General features: G+C 45.8%; 1 pseudogene; it reads left to right on the top strand.

Moving 5' to 3' along the window:
• The first annotated feature begins 2,145 nt into the window (after window positions 1-2,145).
• Window positions 2,146-4,027, top strand: LOC117886006 (annotated as a pseudogene).
• The last annotated feature ends 15,508 nt before the right edge of the window (window positions 4,028-19,535 follow it).

Here is a 19,535-nt window from a genome sequence, read left to right as displayed (position 1 = left end):
GAATATGACATATGCTATTTCCCTATACTTACTGCAGGAAGTAATTTCTTTAGTTTATATGCTATCCTGCATGAAACCTACAGTGAGAGAACAGTGTTACAGTTGAAAAGTCAAGCTCTCAAGTTAGAAAATGCTAGATGAAAGGTTGTTTTGTGCATATCTATCTTGGGCAAAAATTTTGTGGCAAATAGTAAATTCATCAAAAATGTATTTTTCAGGACACCAAAACGAATCATGAACTTGAATTGAGTTGTGTGAATTGTTTCATCAGGAAAAAAGAACAACCTTGATTTCTCCCCCCTCCCTCCCCGCAAATTTTGGAACAGTTTGTTTCCAAAAAATGTCAAATTGAACCATTTTGGCATTTCATTTTGACCCAAACAATTTTTTTTTTCTGTTTTTTGTTTTGGTTTGAAACCGAAAAACCTGGAAGAAAATTCACTGTTTAGCCACCGAACTGAAAAAAAATCAATTATTTGCTCAGCCATAATTGTAATACAGTCTCTACTTACATGGTCACATTGCACTTTTTTCAACAGGACTCCTGCCTCATTTGATGCATAGGAGGAACTGCGCTTGGGAAATGAGGCAGCTTTTCCATATATTTTTTTTGTATCATCATTCACTTCATTCCAAGATTTTATTGGCTGCACTGGAGGAGAACCAAAAGAGGGTCACTGGAAAATCTCACATGAGTGACTAGAGTTTCTCATTCTCCTCGCTATGTTGTCCAGTCTGTCATGCTAGCTCATAGTCTGCATTATTAAGATCAGGAACCAGTACAGGGGGGGAAAAAAGGGAGCAAGTGTAACCAACAAACCCCAGTTGCGGGCGGGTGGGTGGGATGAAAGCTGGGATCTCTGGAGCTTACTGCATGACCTAAAAGCCATATGACTTGTAGCTAAGGCTGTAGAAAACTCTCTTTTTTTCTCTCTCTCTCTCTCTCCGTCCCCTCCACCCTCCCGCCCATCTTGTTGGAAGACATGGAGCAAGTGACTGATGATGTGGTTCTGCCACTACTCCTTCTTGCAGGACAAATGTGTCTGTTTTGCAGTACATGACCTGCAAGAACCTCGGTTGAATGGCCTCAAACCTTTCTCACAAGCCAAAGGTGAGAGACTGAGACAGTGACTGATCCACTGATGCTATATGACAGAGAAACGCAGGAGGTTGCTGATGTTGTGACTGTATATCTATGACCGGACCGCTGCTTCTGGGCCAGGAGGATCAGCACAGTGTGGTGGGATCATATTGTCTTGGAAACCTGGGATGATAAGCTGTGGCTGCAGAGCTTCAGACTGAGGAAGCAGATGTTCCTGGAGCTCTGAGAGAAGTTGGCTTCTACCCTACATTGGCAAAACACTTGGTTCTGGAACACAGTGCCACACCCCATGCAGTTGTAAAAACAATCCCAGGAACAACACCTTGCAGGGAGTATTCCCACTCACCCTCCAGCTGATGGTCATTAGCCAGTCGTTTAGGTAATGACTCGGTACAGATAATTGGGGCAGTGCACCTCTATGGGTACAACACCTTCTGGCTTATGATTGTTCTGTGGAGGGTGTCTGCCAAGTTAAATTGCACTTTCATTTTGTGTTAATGCTCTCAACTGTTAGCTGCACCACAGTTTAGGGGGATTGCTTAATGCCTGAGAACCTTGAGAATAGATGGTGAGGGGATGTGGCTGTTAATTGTGAGTAATCCCAGGGTTCAAAGTGGTGCTAATTTTTGAGGGGTGGAGGAAGGTGGTATTTTAGCACTGTTCAGGGTGTGATGACAGGTATTTCACTTTGCTTTTCCTGTTCTCTGTGTTCTAAAACCCACAGGGAAGTTCACCCAGCCCACGTTTCTTTCCCCAGTCATAAAGTTACCAGTTATTTCCATGCACAGTGTACTTTCCTCATGTCTCTAGTTTTTCTGTATTCACATGCACTTGGACTGGGGATTGGGAGGTGGTTCTGGGAAGGACAGAGAGGACTTTACAGGTCTCTGCCCCAGCCAGTTACATGACTCAAGGCACCGATTGGAGGGTCCCACAGCTGAAGGGGGGACAAAAAATGTAGGTGTTCACCACAGCCCCAATGAAAGGTCCACATATTAATAAAGGAAACAAACAAGGAAGCTTTTCAGGAGGCTGCCAGATGAATGGTGACCAGTGGCATGAGCACAGTCATGCACGCCAGAATGGGTCAGATGGCTGTGATGGGAGCACAAGCTATTCTGGGGAAATCTGAAGAACTGGTGGATCATTATCTCCCCATCACAGATGAAGAACCAGGTCAGAGGATACTTATACCACTTTAATAAAATGTGGATATGCCCTAGTTTCAAAGTGCAGTCTCCTTTTTATGTGGGATGGGTGTGGAAGGGAGGGCAATGTCAAGGGAAGAACTCGTAATGGCAATCTGAAAAGGAACATTAGCCTTCGGCATCCACTTGAGCAGTGTCAGTCTACTCCTCTCAATCAGTCTTGTCAAAGGAAAGTCAAAATGGTTCTGCAAGAGTGTTCCAAACCCTTATGGAAATGGATGGAGCCAGCCTGAATACTGCCACTGAGATTCCTGGCCATCCTGAGCAGGACCTTGCTTTCAACATGCGTTCAAGCCATTGTTCATTAGCGACATATAATGCTCTGCATGCATTAAACTGTACACTAAGAACCTGTCCAATTGGTCTAAATGACTCCCAGTAACTTGGACTTTCAAATCTAGTCCTGTTCCAGACACACTATTAAAATGGAGCTACGGCCAAAAGTAACATCACAATTTAAAAAAAAAAATCTGGGATGGTCTTGGGGTAACTTCCCACCTAGGGTATTTGGTGTTGAGGCTGAGTTACACACTTAGGTATAATGTAATTGGATTTCTTAACTTTAACTCTGGTGTGGCAAGTGGTGTGTCCCTACTATTCCAGAGCACAGGCTCCAGGTGGAACGAGGGCTTATGCTCACAAATAGTGAGGGTCTGCTTGGCCAGGATGCTTAACCCTATTCTCCATCCCCATCAGCTAAACTGGCAACCTCTGTGGAGAGGACTGAAATGGCTTCCATGCAAGAGCAGCAGAAGTATTTTGTGCGTCTGGGGTCTCTTTCCACTAAGCTCTGCTGGTGCACCTACTCTATTCTGTGGACAAAGTGAGACAGCCCTGGCAGGGCATGCAGGAGTCCCTCTTGCAGCTTCGTTACACCATTGACCTGGTAGGTACAGCTAGACCACCTCCTAGTCTGGCCGCCTTCTTGGCGGACACACGGCACACACCTTTACTGCTGCTGCAGAGCCAACTTTAGTATGATAAACTCAATTCTGATGGGCACCTTTGCTCTTGCTGCTTTTCAGACTTCTCATTGTGCGGATGTTGGCTGCTTCATAACCTGTTGTCTCCATCTAGTCTCTTAGTCACTGACATAGAACCTTTCCTACCTAATTCCAAACTCTATGGCTCTTCCCCTCCAGGTTGAATCTGTGAAGCAGGGAGTTGATCAGAAGCTTCAGGATGGCCAGGAAAAGTTGCACTGAATGTTGCTGGATTGGGGCAGGAATCTTTCAGAAGGGCATGGAGACCAGCTCTACAGAACTTAAGGTACCAGATTACTGGATTCTGGCTTGGTTGGGAGACAACCCATTCCTCGTTATACGTAACAACCTCTCCTAATCTGCTTCCTTCTAGAAGATGGAATCTTTGGCTCTTGTCTTGTCCCAAAAGATCACGCAGCAGCTGCAGGACACCTTTCTGAGCCTAGAGTCCATGATCCAAGGCCTTCCCTCCAGCATTTAGAGAAGATGAAAGAGGCTTATTGCAAGGTTGCAGAGCTTCATGCTTCTGGGAAGGACCTGGCAGCAGAGAAGGATTTGTCCAGCAATATCCTGGTCCAGAGCCAAGGGAATTTGTCAATGGCCCAGAAATACATGGAGGAGCTGCTGATATATCAAAAGCATAACACCCCCTCTCTTGGCTTGTGGGACCATTCTCACCAATGGTCAAAGCTTCTGCTACCTTCCAGGAGCCTGACCAGGTGGAAGTGGAGTAGGTACTAGCCTGCAGATATCTCCATGTAATGACTTGAGTAACACATCTGTTCACCACTACCATCCATGTAATGGGAATGTCCTTGTGGCTTTAATCACTCAACAGCATACCATATGTGGCTTGCACTGGAAAGGCAGCTCTGGGTGACAAAACGACTCCTGCAAACTATGGTGACTGACTTTGGCAATGTGCCTAAACCTCACTGTGTTCAAATTGTCATGCTGGAGTAGTGTTCTGAGATCAGGACTACTGTGGCCATGGTGCACTTGTGTATGAAACTGAAAATCCAAAAGGCTGCAGTCTAACTATTCTAGCAAGTATGAAATTCCTCTTTAAACCAGATGTAGAGGCTGTACTTGGTGCAGCACTAGATTGACTCATCAGTTCCACTTGCCCTCATTCTAAGGTGTTAGCCAAGTAGCAAGGGAATAAGCAGAGGCATATACTTTCAGCAGGACACAACAGAAGACTTATTTCCCAGAACACTATCCTCCATAGGCCAGAAGCAGAATTAAGACTGAAACTTGTAACCATTAACTTTGCTGTAGATGATGTCCCATACCCCTGCTAGTCTTAAGCACTTGTTGAAAGACTTGTTCCCTTAGGGGAAGTATTGTAGCTAGTAGCAAAGATCTATGATTCAGGTGTAAGAATGATACTGACCAACTGAAAGGGGATATTTTTTTCTTCTGATATTGACTGTACTTAGACCAATATTTCTACTTTAAAAAATAAACCTTCACAGCATACAAACATTTCTTGGCTAGATTTCCTTGTTCTTCTCTTTCCCCTAGCTAACTGACAACCTCTCCGATGGTCAAGCACTCTTTATTAAAGACCTAGTATACCCCATCCAAAGCTTGAAATAATCTAGTTTGATAAACAACTTCTATTGCACTAGTGCTACATCTAGCATAGTTTGGGAATAGCATTGCTGAGCTTATGGGGGATCAGGGTAAGAGCCTTTTGGCCGTTCATCACCTCAAATTCCACTTTCCAGCCAACTCTACTGGTAGGAGATGGGAAGAAAAGAATTATGGCTTAGAGCTGGGTGAAACTTTTTTTTTGAGCTCCTCATTTACCAAAAGAAGGCCACTTAAGGCTGACAACAGCTGTTTTTGAGTTCAGCACTAATCCACTGTATGGCTTCAGCAACCAATTGTTTGGGTAGCTTCACCAAACAGGAGGAGGTAGAGGAGCACCTTAAACCAATAACTCTGTGGTTAAGGCACTTGCCTCACTCATTTGTGGCTCTTGGGTATTTAGCCCTCTTTCCTTAGATTTGTTTTATTTTAAATTTCTATCTTGTTTTGGGTTCAATGCAACACTTCATTTTACCCCCCCAACAACAACTCTTCAAAGTTTTTGGGGTCTTTCATTTATGAGAAATTCATTTTAAGTTCCACTCAATCTGAATTTTTCTTTCTTTTAGAACTCAGTGAACTGAGAAATCTGTTATCAGCACAGCTGTAATTGTATTACTATGCAAAAGTGAAGGTAGGACTAGCCTGTGCTGGGGCAGTCTGATAAAGATATCTGCTGTTTCTACTGTGCCTCTTTGTCACATGAGAGGTGTCTTCTCATAAGGTGGAGAGAACTCCTCTCACATAAACAAAGTCTGACTCTTGAAGTGAATATGGAATAACTTTGGTTGAACAGTACCAAAGTCTGCAATATCCTTTTCATAATACTTCCAAAAGTGCCTAAAATCCCATTGACTGGTCAGTAGTTCACAAACACAGGCAAGCAACTTAAATTACCCACCCTTATCTCAGGTATTCAGTCACCAGGTCTTGCTGGAGAGAAAATAAGCCAATCTGAGTTGCCAAACCAGTGTTGAGAGATTTTAACTAAAACCAGAGAGGTCCTATCACTCCACTGCCCTCCTTTTCCCATTATCACCCCATAATTACTCTTTACCAAAGAACCATAGGCAAATCTTGGGGAGGGGGTGAGTTGGGAATCACATTTAAGCTCTTAGCAGAACTAGTCACACTGTAAATAAGAAACAGTGACACCATAAGGAACTAAGCTGCATTTAAATTTAACCTTTCCTGGGATTAAAATGTTTATTTTGGAGATAATTACAGCAGCCCTCTCATGTACAGTATTTTACCTCAAACAACTAATATTCTCAACCTTAAATCCATCTTAACCTAGCTCTCGTCTAGCAATCCAGAACCATTTACAGACCACAACACTTAGGCTTAAACAATAGAGTATCTCCTTCTACAACTGGGTCCCCTAGGTTGTTTTCTCTTGGGGAGCCTCATACACTTGTCACAGAAGGCAAATCATTCTAAAGAGCTTTTCATACCAAGATTTGCTTGCAAACTGTTTCAGTTTATGGGGAGAGATCTGCAGGATACAGTAACACCAGCACAAGACTTCATGTGAAAACAAGTTAGTTCCTTTTGTGGAGACAAGGGTGTGTGTACATGCATAGGGGTGCATTAGAGTAAAACTCAGAGTAAAATATCCCTCCTTTGGGATATATTGTAGTGGTAGAGCATGCTGAAGTCTGAGCTTTCAGTGGAGAAAGGCCTGCAGCCCACCCTGTCCATACTATAGCATGGGAAGGTCTCAATGATTGCAGGTCAAGGTATCTGTGGTGGGGCAGTGCCCCACGTCCTGAGAAAAAGGGCTGAACCAGGCCAGAGAAGCTGTGTGGACCAACAGCCAATCAGTGAAGGCCTGGGGAGAGCCTATGAGGGCAGGAGATGAGGCAGCCAATCAGGACCTGGCAAGGTCGTATATAAAGACTGCCTAGCTGGGAAAAGGGTAATCACTCCCTGGCCAGCAGGGGAGAAGCACTGGCTCCTCATGAAATGAGCAGCACCTTGGACAGAGCTGTGCTAGACAGGCTTGGGGGAGCAGATAGGAGCTCTAGCCCATTGCCTGCCAGGCTGCAGCCTTGCTGAAAAGGGTTGAGAAGATGCATAGGGCCAAAGGGGAAGTGGCCCAGGGAAACAAGGCAGGCAAGAGGGGAAGGGAGAAAGGAAGAGGGAGACTGCCACTAGAGGGTCCCTGAGTTGGGACCCAGAGTAGGGGGGGGGGCGGGGTTCCCTCCCCCCCTTTGCACTGCACCTGGCTGTTGAGGAGAGGGACTGAGAGAGACCGCAACTTGCCCCTTAACTAAGCGGCTAGACTACAGGGTTGTGGTTGGCCAGCGAAGCAGGTGCAGACAGAAAGACTGCTGTTAACAACACCCCACCCCCGGAAGGGGGTGAGACTAGACTAGTGGGCAGTGTCCTGAAGAGGGCACTGCTGAGAAGGGAGCAATGGGGGTCCCAGGGCAGCAGCAGAGATGATGGGCCAGACACCACATGTCGAGGGTGCTCCACAACGGTCAAGAGCTAATTCCCGGAGCAACCAACAAGAGGCCCCAGCTGTGGTGAGTCGAACCCTTTCACAGTGTCACTCTCATTCAATGGAGAGGACCACATTCCATCCTGAGTTATAGTCAGTGGGCCATGATGTAAATATGGCATGACCTACTCCCCTCAATCCATCTCCCACCTGGGATCTCCCATGGAGAGGTTTACATAAATATGAAGAGCCATTGTTCCAGGAAGTCTGCAGATGCAGGAAGACAATGCTGCATCAGTTTCATTGGGGAGGTTTATCCCTCATGGCTGCAAAAATAGACATGTACACTTTTCTTAAAAAAAATGAGAGCTTACTCTCTGCACAATCTGCATATGTGGGCTATTAAAATATATCTGGCAGTGTAGGTCTGGCCCATCATTCACTTGACACATCTGCTACAGGTTTACACTGTAACTGACATAGTTACCCTGGTGGGGAAAGCAAAATTCTTTTCAGCTGATGTTTGTTTCAACCCTTGTTTTTCTCAGGATTCCCAAATACTTCACCCTTTGCTCTTTACAAAATCTCCAAGCAGGAAAGTCTGGAAGCAACTCTGATATGAGCATTACCCTCCCCTAGGATTTACTCTGCCACTGACCATTGTGCTAACTAGCTGTGAGAAATAAAAAGGCCTGAGAAGTAAGAAATTTCAATCCCGTGGAGGAAGGAGGGGGAAATGCTTTAAAGAAGTCAGTTTCACATCTGCATGGGCTGTTTCAAGTCTCACAGGTATTGAATGACAATGGTAATGACCTATCCAGGTGTGAATTCAGTATATGATCTGGTGGTGATAGGAGCCACCATTTGCATGAATCATGTCACTTCTTGACTCCCCTGCACAGACTGTAGAGGGTCTAAGTTTCATCAAACTTTATTGATGAAGTAACATATTATACAGAATCATACAACTACAACTATAGCTGTAGCACCATTACTTCTACCCCTTGGCAAGATAACCATTTTTATGATTTTTTAAAAAAATATATTTATTTTAAAGGCGCAAGTTAATTGAACTAAGAACTTAGGCTGAGATTTGGAGTCAAAGCCTGGGGGCTTGGGGCAAAAGATGCTTTTGTGCCCTCCATATTCTGGGCTGCTCAGGGGTCCAGTGTAGTCCCCAGTGTAATTTAGAGCAGTGGTTCTCAACCTTTCCAGACTACTGGACCCCTTTCAGGAGGCTGATTTGTCTTGCAGACCCCAAGTTTCACCTCACTTAAAAATCACTTGCTACAAAAACAGACATAAAAATACAAGTGTCACAGCACACTGTTACTGAAACATTGCTTACGTTCTCATTTATACCATATCATTATAAAATACATTGCAACCCCCAGGTTGAGAAATGCTGATCTAGTGTATAGGGCAGTATAAACAAGTCATTGTCGGTATGAAATTTTAGTTTGTACAGTCTTCGCTAGTGCTTTTCATGTTGTCTGTTGTAAAACTAGGCAAATACTGTATCTACATGAGTTAATATACTCCCTGGAAGACCTCTGAGTACCCCTGGTTCAGAGCCACTGATTCAGAGGAGCCAAGAGGTGCTTGTAAGTTACAGTGACTCATGACCCAACCTGCCCATGAGATGCTTTTTAGCCCACAGCACCGGAGAATTTCCATAGCTGGGTAAATGATTGGGACTCCCCTCCTATGCTTGGGCTTGTGAAAGGGCCTGCCCAGGACAGCCTATGTCTGGGGGACTCTTATGGCTCCTGTACCCTGTGACAATGTTGTACATGGGCTGTTGTGGGAGGGATTTCCCCTCCTGTATCTACCGGGAGCTCTTGAAGCTGCACCTGGGTGGAGTAGGCTGTGTGGCTGGAGATGTTGTGCCAATTAGAGCTGGGCAAAACATGTTCAGCAAATAATAACTTAGCTGAAAAATACATTTTTCAGGGCACCAAAACTCTTCACAAATTTGGGTTGAATTCGGTGAATAATTTCAGCAGGGGAAAAAGAAAAGGGAAATGGTCAAAACATGTTGCCGTTTTGTTTTGAAATGACATTTGCTAAATGACATGTCATTTTAAAATCAGTGTTCACAACGTTTCAGTCAATCCACCAATTTTTTGTTTTTATTTCAGGGGGAATAAAACAAAACAAGAATTTAGTTTTTGTTTGAAACAAACCAATTTTTTTGGCTCTGCCATTGAACTGAAAAATCAATTATTTGGTCAGCTCTAGTGCCAATGCAGATGTCATGTGTGAGTCTCCACATGGATCATTTAAAGTCATATTGAACTTTACAAGGTTCAGAGAAGCACCCAAAACCCTTGGCTCTGTAAAGCAGGGCTAAACTCACTAGAACAAGCTCTGGCATGAGGTATCTCATACTCGTGCCCCTCCCCCCCACTGGTTAGCTTGGAGGTAAAACATTTACAGTTCTCTTTATGGGATTTTGGCATTTCCCTTTCTGATCTGGTCTATGACATTGCAAGGGAAATGATGGGATAGAGGGGAAATTGAACTGAACTTCTTTGAATCTGTTTGAAGCTTTAAATTGGGCTCAGTGTGAATAACAGAATGTTTGGGTTGCTTCTGATTTTTATCCAAACCCATTTGCCCCTCTGTAACTATATTGTTTAGCCATGATAACAACCAAGCTCATTATTCATATCCAAATTAATAAAGAACACCAACGGAGCCCCCTGAAAAGAGGATATGTTTTCAGATATCTTCTCCGGCTCTTAGCAGCCCTTGGAAATGATGTAGTGCCTCCTTGTTTCTGATAAGGTGTAATCACTTACATTATAATTATCGCCCCCTACAACCACTCCAATGCACTTGAGCAATGGACACATGAGCTAGCACTGTTTTAAGTTGATTTGAATTTTAAATGCAATCATGGTGACACTTGTCCCTCGCTTCCTGCTAGACACTACCTCATCTCCTTTCATTGCCAATTGCCCTCATGTTTTAATTATTTAATTCTCCACATGAGTTCACTTGATTCCCCCCCCCTCCATTTGTCCATTTTCTGCTTTTTACAATTCATGAGTGATATGCCTGGCTTTAACAGCATGGGGGTTGATTTCAGTGCAGTCTTGGGCCAAAGACACCCCTGGGTATCTGTGACAGGATCCCTGGGGTACTGCTGTGCCCCCTTAACTCTCCAGCCTGGGCTGTCTCTCACAATGGTTTGCTAGTGACAAGCAGCAAACCCCTCCAGGCACTGTTATCACTCAGCACAACAGCATGTGGAGCCCCACTCCCAGCTAAATTGCATGAATGCTCCCAGAGCCACTCACGAATCACACCAAGAAAGGTACCAGCGTATGTCCCAAGTCCCCGGCCTTACACCCCCGGAATATACCGTCTTGCCCTGGTCAGAAGTCTGGCCAGTGTTAGTTTATTACCCAGTCCACCCTGCCCTCAATGTGGAGAGGACAGACACTTGCCTTTGTAAACTGAGCTGAGATTTTCCAAGCACTTCAAGCAAAACACACTGTTTTAGGTAAAATATAAAACAGATTTATTAACTACAGAAAGAGATTTTTAAAATGATTATAAGTGGTAGGCACAAAAGGTCAGAAAGTTTCCAAAGCAAATAAAAAGTAAGCACGCAGGCTAAATACCAAACCTTATTGGACTAAGCACTATTTGAATCAAGCAGTTTTTCTAACCCCACTGGATGTTGCAGGTAGGTTATAGTCCTTAATACCCAGGTTTCCCCTTTCAGCCTGGGCCCAGTTTCCTCGGTTCAAGTCTTTGTCTTCCCAGCGTTCTTGTTGCTTCCAGTGCAGGTGGGGGAGGAGGAAAGGTAAAACCATGATGCTACTGTCCCCTATTTTATATCCTCAGCGCAGGTGCCTGGAAAACACTAGCCCAGACATGTCCTGATGGGCTTTGCCACGTCAGAGTGGAGCAATCCCCCATTGTGTGATGCTTGTGCAGCCCTCTTACAGCACTGTAAATCCCCAACTCCCCTACTGAATAACGGTCGTTTAATGCCCACCTGAGTGTGGATCACCGCCTTTGTTGTCACTGGAGAATTGGCAGTGGGTGACTCCCAAACGTACAACATATGTCAATAACAACCAAACAGCAAAATCTCATAACTTTATACACACTAACAATATACATATTTTGACAGAACACTGGGTTTCAGCAGATCGTGACCTTTCATATCTCTTACACGGCATGCTTTGTATGAAATATCACAACGGTATGTGGATGATGAATATGGGGGTTACAAGGTGCTTTTTGGGGTACACTGTTTCACAGTATTTTTCCTAAACACTCTCGTTTTTCCGGGTAGAATGGTTTGAGGTGTTAGCTGTCATTTTAATGCTGCCCAAGCCACATGAGACTGCTAAAGATAAGCTCCCAGGCAGGGGTTCTCAGGCTGGTTTATACTTTGAAGAACATCCTGAGAACCATTTTGGGTCTTTGTCCCATATTTAGACCTGAGCAGGATGGAGGTATTGGGCCAAACCATGACTAGTTTAGCAACTAACCTGAAGGACACCTGTTGGTTGGAAAGAGAGACATCTTCTCATCAGCAGTAACACAGCCGCATTTAGCCGCTACCCACGTTCACAGTAAGAAAACAGCAGCAGCATCCTTTCCTGACCGGAGAGCTCCCCAGCATTAACGTAGGACTCTGCCCTGTGACAGATGCCTCTACCAGCCATTATTGACGAAGCTCAGAGCAGGGCCGTTCCAGCAGAACGAGTGCTGGGCAGAGTCCACTAAGGATTTGGACAGCAAACTTTGCTTTGCTTCTCCACCCTGAGGGCAGAGGGGTTCAATTAATCTGGTTCGGTTTTGCTTACAAACAGAGCATGAAACTGTGACCACTCCAATACAGCCTCTGTGTGACTTGTTAAAGCCCCAGGCCTCATGGGGTAGGGCATGCATCTGACCTGATCGATAACTCTCTGGCCCTTTAATGCTGCAAAACAGGCAAAGTCCCTTCAGTGAATACACCACACCGCCATCAAGTAATTACACTGGTTGTGGTGGTCTCTGGGCGTCAGAGATTGTGACCAAGGTAATTAAAATCCATTTGCAGAAGCAGTTAGCTAGCCCCATCGACCCGCTGGCCTCCCATCCATTCCTGTATTTATTTTAATTCAGAAATGGGCTGGGATTCTGGAGTTGTGAGGGCAGGAGAGGGCTGTGCTGGGGGAGACTGAGGATAATTAATGAGCCTGGGCCGACGCTGTTCTATTTTCTGCCATCCTTTTTATTGTCACATTTTTGGGCTGGCCATATTAAATTTACTTCCTTACATTACAGTGATGGGAGCCAGTGTAAGTAGATGGAAGAGTGTTTATGGCAATGGATGGATGGATACATAGCAGAGTGTGTATGGGGATGGATGGGAATATAGATAGATAATGGGGTGTGTTTGGGGATGAGTAGATAGCAGTCTGTATGGGGATGGATGGGTACATAGATAGTGGGGTGTGAATGGGGATAGATAGCTGTTGTACCCTCTAACCCATTTCTCATCCTTGCTGCCCCTTTTTGTGATTCCCTCCAATTTATCAGGCTCTCCAATGGTTTCATTTCTCCTCTTGCTGCACACTGTCAAATGCTGGGTTTGTCTCACTTGAACGCGTTTCTCTCAAAGGAGGCTCAGGGTGGTCTGCGCTGGTTTCATGTCTACCAAAGATGGCAGCAAGCTGACTCTGACTCTATAAAGCAGTTTCCGATTGAGGAGTTGCTTACATTCTCCTCCCCCTTCTGCCCAGCGTTCCCAGTGCTGAAGAGGCGGAAGGGTCAGCAAAACCAAACTGCTAGCGTTAGTCTGGAGCAAATTTTCATCTCAGAATGTGCCTGTAAAACATGCACAGGCAGCTGCTGCTGGATAGTTCTGCAGCAGCCAGGGGAACTGTGTGTGCAAAGAGATGAGGGGAAGGGCAGAGAGGAGGGTGTGCAGCTGCTTTGAGTGCCAGTACCCGCACTCCAGCCCCCGTGGTGCTGCTGGCCCCAGGCTAGAGACTGTTTAGGTGACAGAAGGAGGGGTGTTGGGAACTAGGTGAGAATGAGATGAGGTTGGGGAAAGGGAGAGGAGACAGAGTTTGGGGGGTTCTGGTAGAGAAGAGACAGGCTGGAGGAAGGAGAGTCTTGGCAGAGGAGGTGCTGAGGACCAGGAGGAGACATTGGGGGAGTCTGTGGGAAGCAGAGGAACAGGGGGATTTCACACAGAGGGAAGTCTGCAGTAGAAAGTGGAGAGGCTGGGTTATTTAGGGCAGTGGTTCTAAACCAGGGGTCCAAGGCCCCTGGGGTGCCATGAGCAGGTTTCAGGGGATCCTCCAAGCATGGCCAGCGTTAGATTCGCTGAGGCACAGGGCAGAAAGCTGAAGACCCACCGCATGGGGCTGAAGCCTGGGGACCTGAGCCCTGCCACCCGTGGCCGAAGCCTGAGCAACTTAGCTTCGTGGGGCTCCTGTGGCATGGGGCCCCAAGCAATTGCCCTGCTTGCTACCCCTAGCACCGGCCCTGGTTTTTATATGCAGAAAACCAGTTGTTGTTGCACAGCTGGGCTGGGGAGTTTTATAGCATATTGGAGGGGCCTCAGAAAGAAAAAGGTTGAGAACCCCTGAATAAGAGTGTGGGTGGAAACTTGGCAAGCTGCCTGAAGACTGCTGCAGCACCGGATGGGAGCCACTCAAGATGGCACCAGAGGAGGAGAGATGGGAGGAAGCCAAGATAAGTGCTGGGGGATCTTGTTTGTTTAAAGGAAGTGGGGAGAAAGTAATGTGTGGTGTTGGGACCTTTTCCAGGTGGCAGAGGAAGGGTGGTGATCTTGGGGTACTGTGAGGTACTCCACTGTGAGTGAGTGTATGCAGTGGAGGCTTTAAGGAGTCTTGACATGCATGATAAACCTCTGAGACTGTGCCAGGGAGCAACACCCCTACACACTTCATTCTTGCAATGATCGTTGTAACCAGACCAGCACAAGTTCCTCGGATATTCTACTGTTGCAAAACAGCCGGCGTGTGTGAAATCTCCCACCAGGCCTTTCCCTACCCAAGACACTGAGTCATTCATTGTGGACATTGCTGTCTCTTTTACCGCACTGCTCTAGCTTTGTTGTCCTCAGTCCCAGGCTGTCTTTGCAAAACCCGCTGATTAGGGAGGCATGTCTGTCTGCCGTGTTCACACTGCACCTCTCCCCTTGGTGTGTCAGAATCACGTTCTCATCCCCATCTCGCCTTCTACACAAGGATGATTATTGTAGCTGGAAGCTGAAGGTCACTTAAAATGTTGTTTCCATTTAGCTGCCTTGATGGGGTAATTATAGCTGAAAACAAGGTTTACCAGCCAAATTACAAACCCATCACAGTATTTTCTGCTGTAAGAACCTGATTGGAAACAGCTGTCATTTGTGGGACAACTAGAACGGCCTCTTTAGATTTCCCAAATGTTTCTGCCTGAAAATTGTATCATTTTTTCCCCATCCCTTCCTTTACTCCTAGGAATATCCAAGGGGTCTTTGTGATGAGCTCATTAGCTCCTGCTGTTTATTCCCCACCTGGAATCCCCTCTTTTGGATACCATAATCCATGTAATGGGGGCACACTGAGGTCATGGAAGGATTCTGGACCTAAATCATAGACCACATGGAGGCTTTTACATGTGGTCATTGTCTCATTGGTGATTCAGGCACTAGAAATGGGCACTTAGGTGGATTCGATCCTGCACAGTTCTGGGTGCTTTTAACCTCCACTGGACTCAATAGTAGGGTTGCCAATTTTGGTGGGATGAATTCCTGGAGATTTCATCACATGACATAATCTTTAATTAAAGATTAATCTTTAATTCCAGGAGACTTCAGGCCAATCCTGAAGGGGTGGCATCTCTACTCAATAGGAGTTGAGAGCACTCACTGGAGGGGAACAGTACCATGCTGGATAGGGCCAGGCTGGGAAAGAACAAGAGGGGCTGGTGATCTTTTAGGCCTTATCTACACACACAAGTTGTACCACTTTAAGCAATATCATTCAATCAATACAGGCCTCCCCTCCCCCTGGTGGATGCAGTTATATGCATATAATGGTGCTTATACCAGTAGATCTTATTCCCATATGGGAAGGAGAATAAACTATAAGACACCTTTATAAATGTGTCCATACTAGGGGTTGTACCAATGTAACTATATCAGTTAAAATTCATACCCCTCGCTGCCATAGGTACAGTAGTACAAAACCAGTGTGTAGACCAGTCCTCAGCAGGGCCGGCTCCAGGCACAGCGGAGCAAGCTCGTGCTTGGGGCGGCAGATTCCATCTATCCTTTTTTTTTTTTTGCGCTTCACCACTTTGGCCGCCACTGCAGGTTTTTTCTTTTTGGTTTGCTGCTCCCGCTGCTCTGTAGGGGGCGGCGGCGTGGAGGACAGGAGCGCCCTGCAGCAAGCCCGGCAGGGCAGCCCGCATCCTTCCCTGACTGCCAACCGGAGTGGCGGGGAGCCCTCCTGGCAAGCGGCGCCTGCGGAGGGGCCGTGTGGCAAACACCCCACTTAAGGAAGCCCTGGGGGCCCCCCTTCTCTCTCTCCCCCCGCTAGCCAGGGTGCGCACTCCGCTGCCTGGGGTCTGCAGGTCCGGGAGTCCCCCTGCACCCATGGTCCCGCCGCCCCGCAGGTATTTTGTTTTTGTTTTTTCTTTCCTTCACCGCTCCGGCCGGGGGCAAGTTTGTTTCCCGCCCCCCTTTGCCGTTCCGGCCAAGGGCAGGTTTGTTTTCCTCCTCCCCTCTCCCCCCGCCCCCCCTTTGCTGCTCCAGCTGGCCCGGCGTTTTTTTGCTTGGGGCGGCAAAAAAGCCAGAGCTGGCCCTGGTCCTCAGAGTCTTATTCTGCAACCTGTATTCCTGACAAATAGCGCTGCTTCATGCAAATGCTCTGTTATGGCCATGGGGCCACTGTCGAGAGCACAAATACAGGTTGTGGCATCGGGTCCCGAAAAGTAAGGATCCTGCTTTCATGTTAATCATGATGTATAATAACAATAATAAACAATAAAATCCTAAAAAGCAAGGGAAGGGAACGGAAATTACAGATGCCATTAAAGCAAAGGAGTTTTTATTTTATCTCCATTTTCCATAAGCCACCAGCTACTTTTTCTACAGGTGCAGAAGCGGACAAGTTAGACACAGAAATGACCCGGGGGGAAGGCTGCCCCTTCTCTCAAAACAACTTTTGAAATGGACAATCTGTGAGCGATGGGCCTCCTAGACTCTAATCATGATCATCTAATCTGACCTCATGATCCCCGCAGGCCACAGAACCTCACCCATCCACTCCAACAAAAGGTCCGTACTATGGCTACACTAGCGAGCCTACAGAAGCACAGCTGTGATGCTGTCCCACTACTCGTGCAGACGTTCTAAGCTGACAGGAGAGAGTTCTCCCATCGACTTAATTAATCCACCCCCAACGAGCAGCGGCAGCCATGCCAGAAGAAGCTCTCCCACCGACATAGCGCTGTCCACACTGGCACTTAGGTTGGTGTAACTTGCATCCCTCTGGGGGGGGGGGGAGGCGTGCGGGGGTTGCTTATTCATACCCCTGAGTGATGTAAGTCATATCGACCTAAGCTGTAGTGTAACCATAGCCTGAGTTACTGAAATCCTCAAATCTTGATATAAAAACTCCACTGTTTACTCTGGTAAAACCCAGCCTCAGTCCCTGCAGCTAGGTGGCATCATTTACCCCTGTGCAAAGCGCGTGTCAAGTGCTCCCAGCAGTGTGTGGGAGTGGAGAACTCTGGCTTGGTAGCATTTGACACCCACTCTGCTCTTGCAGTGTGTAGGTGTACATGACCGGGCACAAAGCAGCACCAAGCCATGTAATTTTTATTGGGGATCTCATGATCTTGGGTGTTTTTTTAAAGCCTCCAGCTGCTGGTGTCAGATTACCTCCTGAGATTCTCAGCTGCATTTAACAAAATAAATACCTCCGTTTCTAGCTCGTCACTATAAATGCTGCAAAAACCAGCTGGCAAATAATAATAATTTAATAAAACCTTTAACATTTATTTATTTTTTATAATTGGGGGCTGGGGGGAGGTCCTGCCTCCTGATTTTTGAGCCCTGGGGTTTGGCAATACAGCTGTGAACAATCAGGCTCAATGAGTGAGGTTGGCAAACAGCAGGGAGGGATGGGATAAGGAAGGACAAGGGTCACAGCAGTATGGTATAATTCTCTATTATCTCCAATATTTAAATTTGCTGTTCAACGAGATCCCTGGCAAGAATATCCACAGGAATAGCTGTGGGAAGCAAATACAGAAGGATGAACACACACAAAACAAGTTCCAAGACAGGGTGGGTTTTTTTCTTAGCCAATATTCATGGTAAGCTTCTTGATGTATTTGCCCTGCAAAAATCATGTGTAAAGTGGAACAGATTCCTTGCTTCTGAACACGTGTCACTCCTCTACTGAGATGTATGTGGACTAGGCCTCCGGGATGATATCAGATCATTAAGGATGAAGGATTCAAGAATTTGTTACTCTACTGTTGACTTTCTGCTCTTGCCTTGACTAAATGTGGCAGGGCCTCAATAATGGGATTTAGTAGCCAGTTTATCAACTGCATTTTTTTCTCCCCTTCCTCTTTCCCTTTGATTATATTGTGGTACAGAAATGTTCTCCATGTTTGGCACTGAGTGGAGTTACTGCTAGTTTGCACTGGTGTGAGACCAGAGTCAGGTTCCTTGTCCTAGCAGAGGCACCATGTAAAGTTTGCTTTAATATTTTTGTATATTCTGTCCTGTATATATTTCTTGCATTTGCTTAAAACCCCTGTTCCACAACTATTGTGCAAATTGTCCCCCTGAATCACCCTCCGACTGTTTGTCTGCATAGGCATTTACACCTCAGTCATCACTTGTAGAACTCTGCCCCAATGAGGTATGAGTAGCATGGAATTAAAAACCTAACCAGCTTTTGGGAATTAAAAAAAAAAAATGTCCAGGGAAAATTTACAGAAGATGTCTGTTAGCAACAAATGTGCAGTCCAGTCGAGGAGTATTGGAGTATTGACCTCGCGCCAGATATGAGTCTGAGCAGCAACATTCATTTTGCCTCTTGAATTAAACCCTAGGGTTTTTTTCTTTAAAAGTCCTTCTTAAATTGTAGGAGAACTGAACAGACTTGGCCTCACTCTGAAGTATCCTACAGAACACTTAGGAGATGGCTCTAGTGCTGTGGAGGGAGATGTAAGCACACAAGTCCCATTATGTAACCTGCTGCACAAAATATTGATTATTTACCCTTGAGCTTGTTCGAAGCCTGGCCTGCTTCCCAAAGAGAATATTACATTTAAGCTCAGTCACTTTTATATACCAATGTCCTCCAGATTTAGCTGTTCTAACGGATAGGAAATACCAGTGTATGATATCTTCAGATTTTTGTAATGACACCCACTGTCATACTCTTCTGAGTCAGTTCTGGGCTGGTGTCCTCAGCCTGGTGTTAACCTAACCATATGGTTTGAGGTGCTGTCTGTCAGATGAAGTATAAAGCTGAAGTTCTGACCATTGACAGTAATTAATGAGCCCGGGTCACTTTTCACAAGCACTGGGGCGTATTCATCTCATTGCACAGGCCAAATTCCATATTCTGTGAGTTCTGTGGGAGTTGGGCTGGGAATTCTGCCCTGCAGAATGTGGCCCTAGAGGATCTGTTTCTGCCTCCCCATATTCCCCGACAGCTTTCATTTGCCAGCACTAAAATATACCTTAAAACAGAGCACAGATGAAGGGTTGACCAACCAAATCAGATGCTTTTTTTGTGATCAACAAAGATACTATTTATATCTATCTCGTGTGTTTCATATGCTGCATTCCTCTTGCAGGGCTGTTTTTTGTTTGTGATGAAGATCCTGCTATAATTGAGAGATGGCTCACCTGAGAAGGGGCTGAGGAAACAGCTCAGTGGACCCCTAGTGAGCACATAGGTTAACTAGAGATATGGCTTCCGACTGTGCTTTTCTGCTCCAGCATTGTTGGCCTGTCTAGCAGATGAGTTGGGGACTATTTGTTAATCAAGTCAATGGAATGATGATTTTCACAGACTATTCGTATTTTGCTCTGTTGCCTTAAACCGATGGACTATGTTTTCTGTAGATCTGGCCTTTGTTTACATCTCTCCTAGGTTTATTATTTGCATTGTGGTATCACTTAGGCGCTCCAGTCATGG

Source organism: Trachemys scripta, chromosome 12 (genome assembly GCF_013100865.1).
Source record: "Trachemys scripta elegans isolate TJP31775 chromosome 12, CAS_Tse_1.0, whole genome shotgun sequence".
In the NCBI taxonomy this organism is placed as follows: Eukaryota; Metazoa; Chordata; order Testudines; family Emydidae; genus Trachemys; species Trachemys scripta.
Note: the sequence above shows the minus strand (reverse complement) of the source record. Positions and strands in the feature narration are given on the sequence as shown.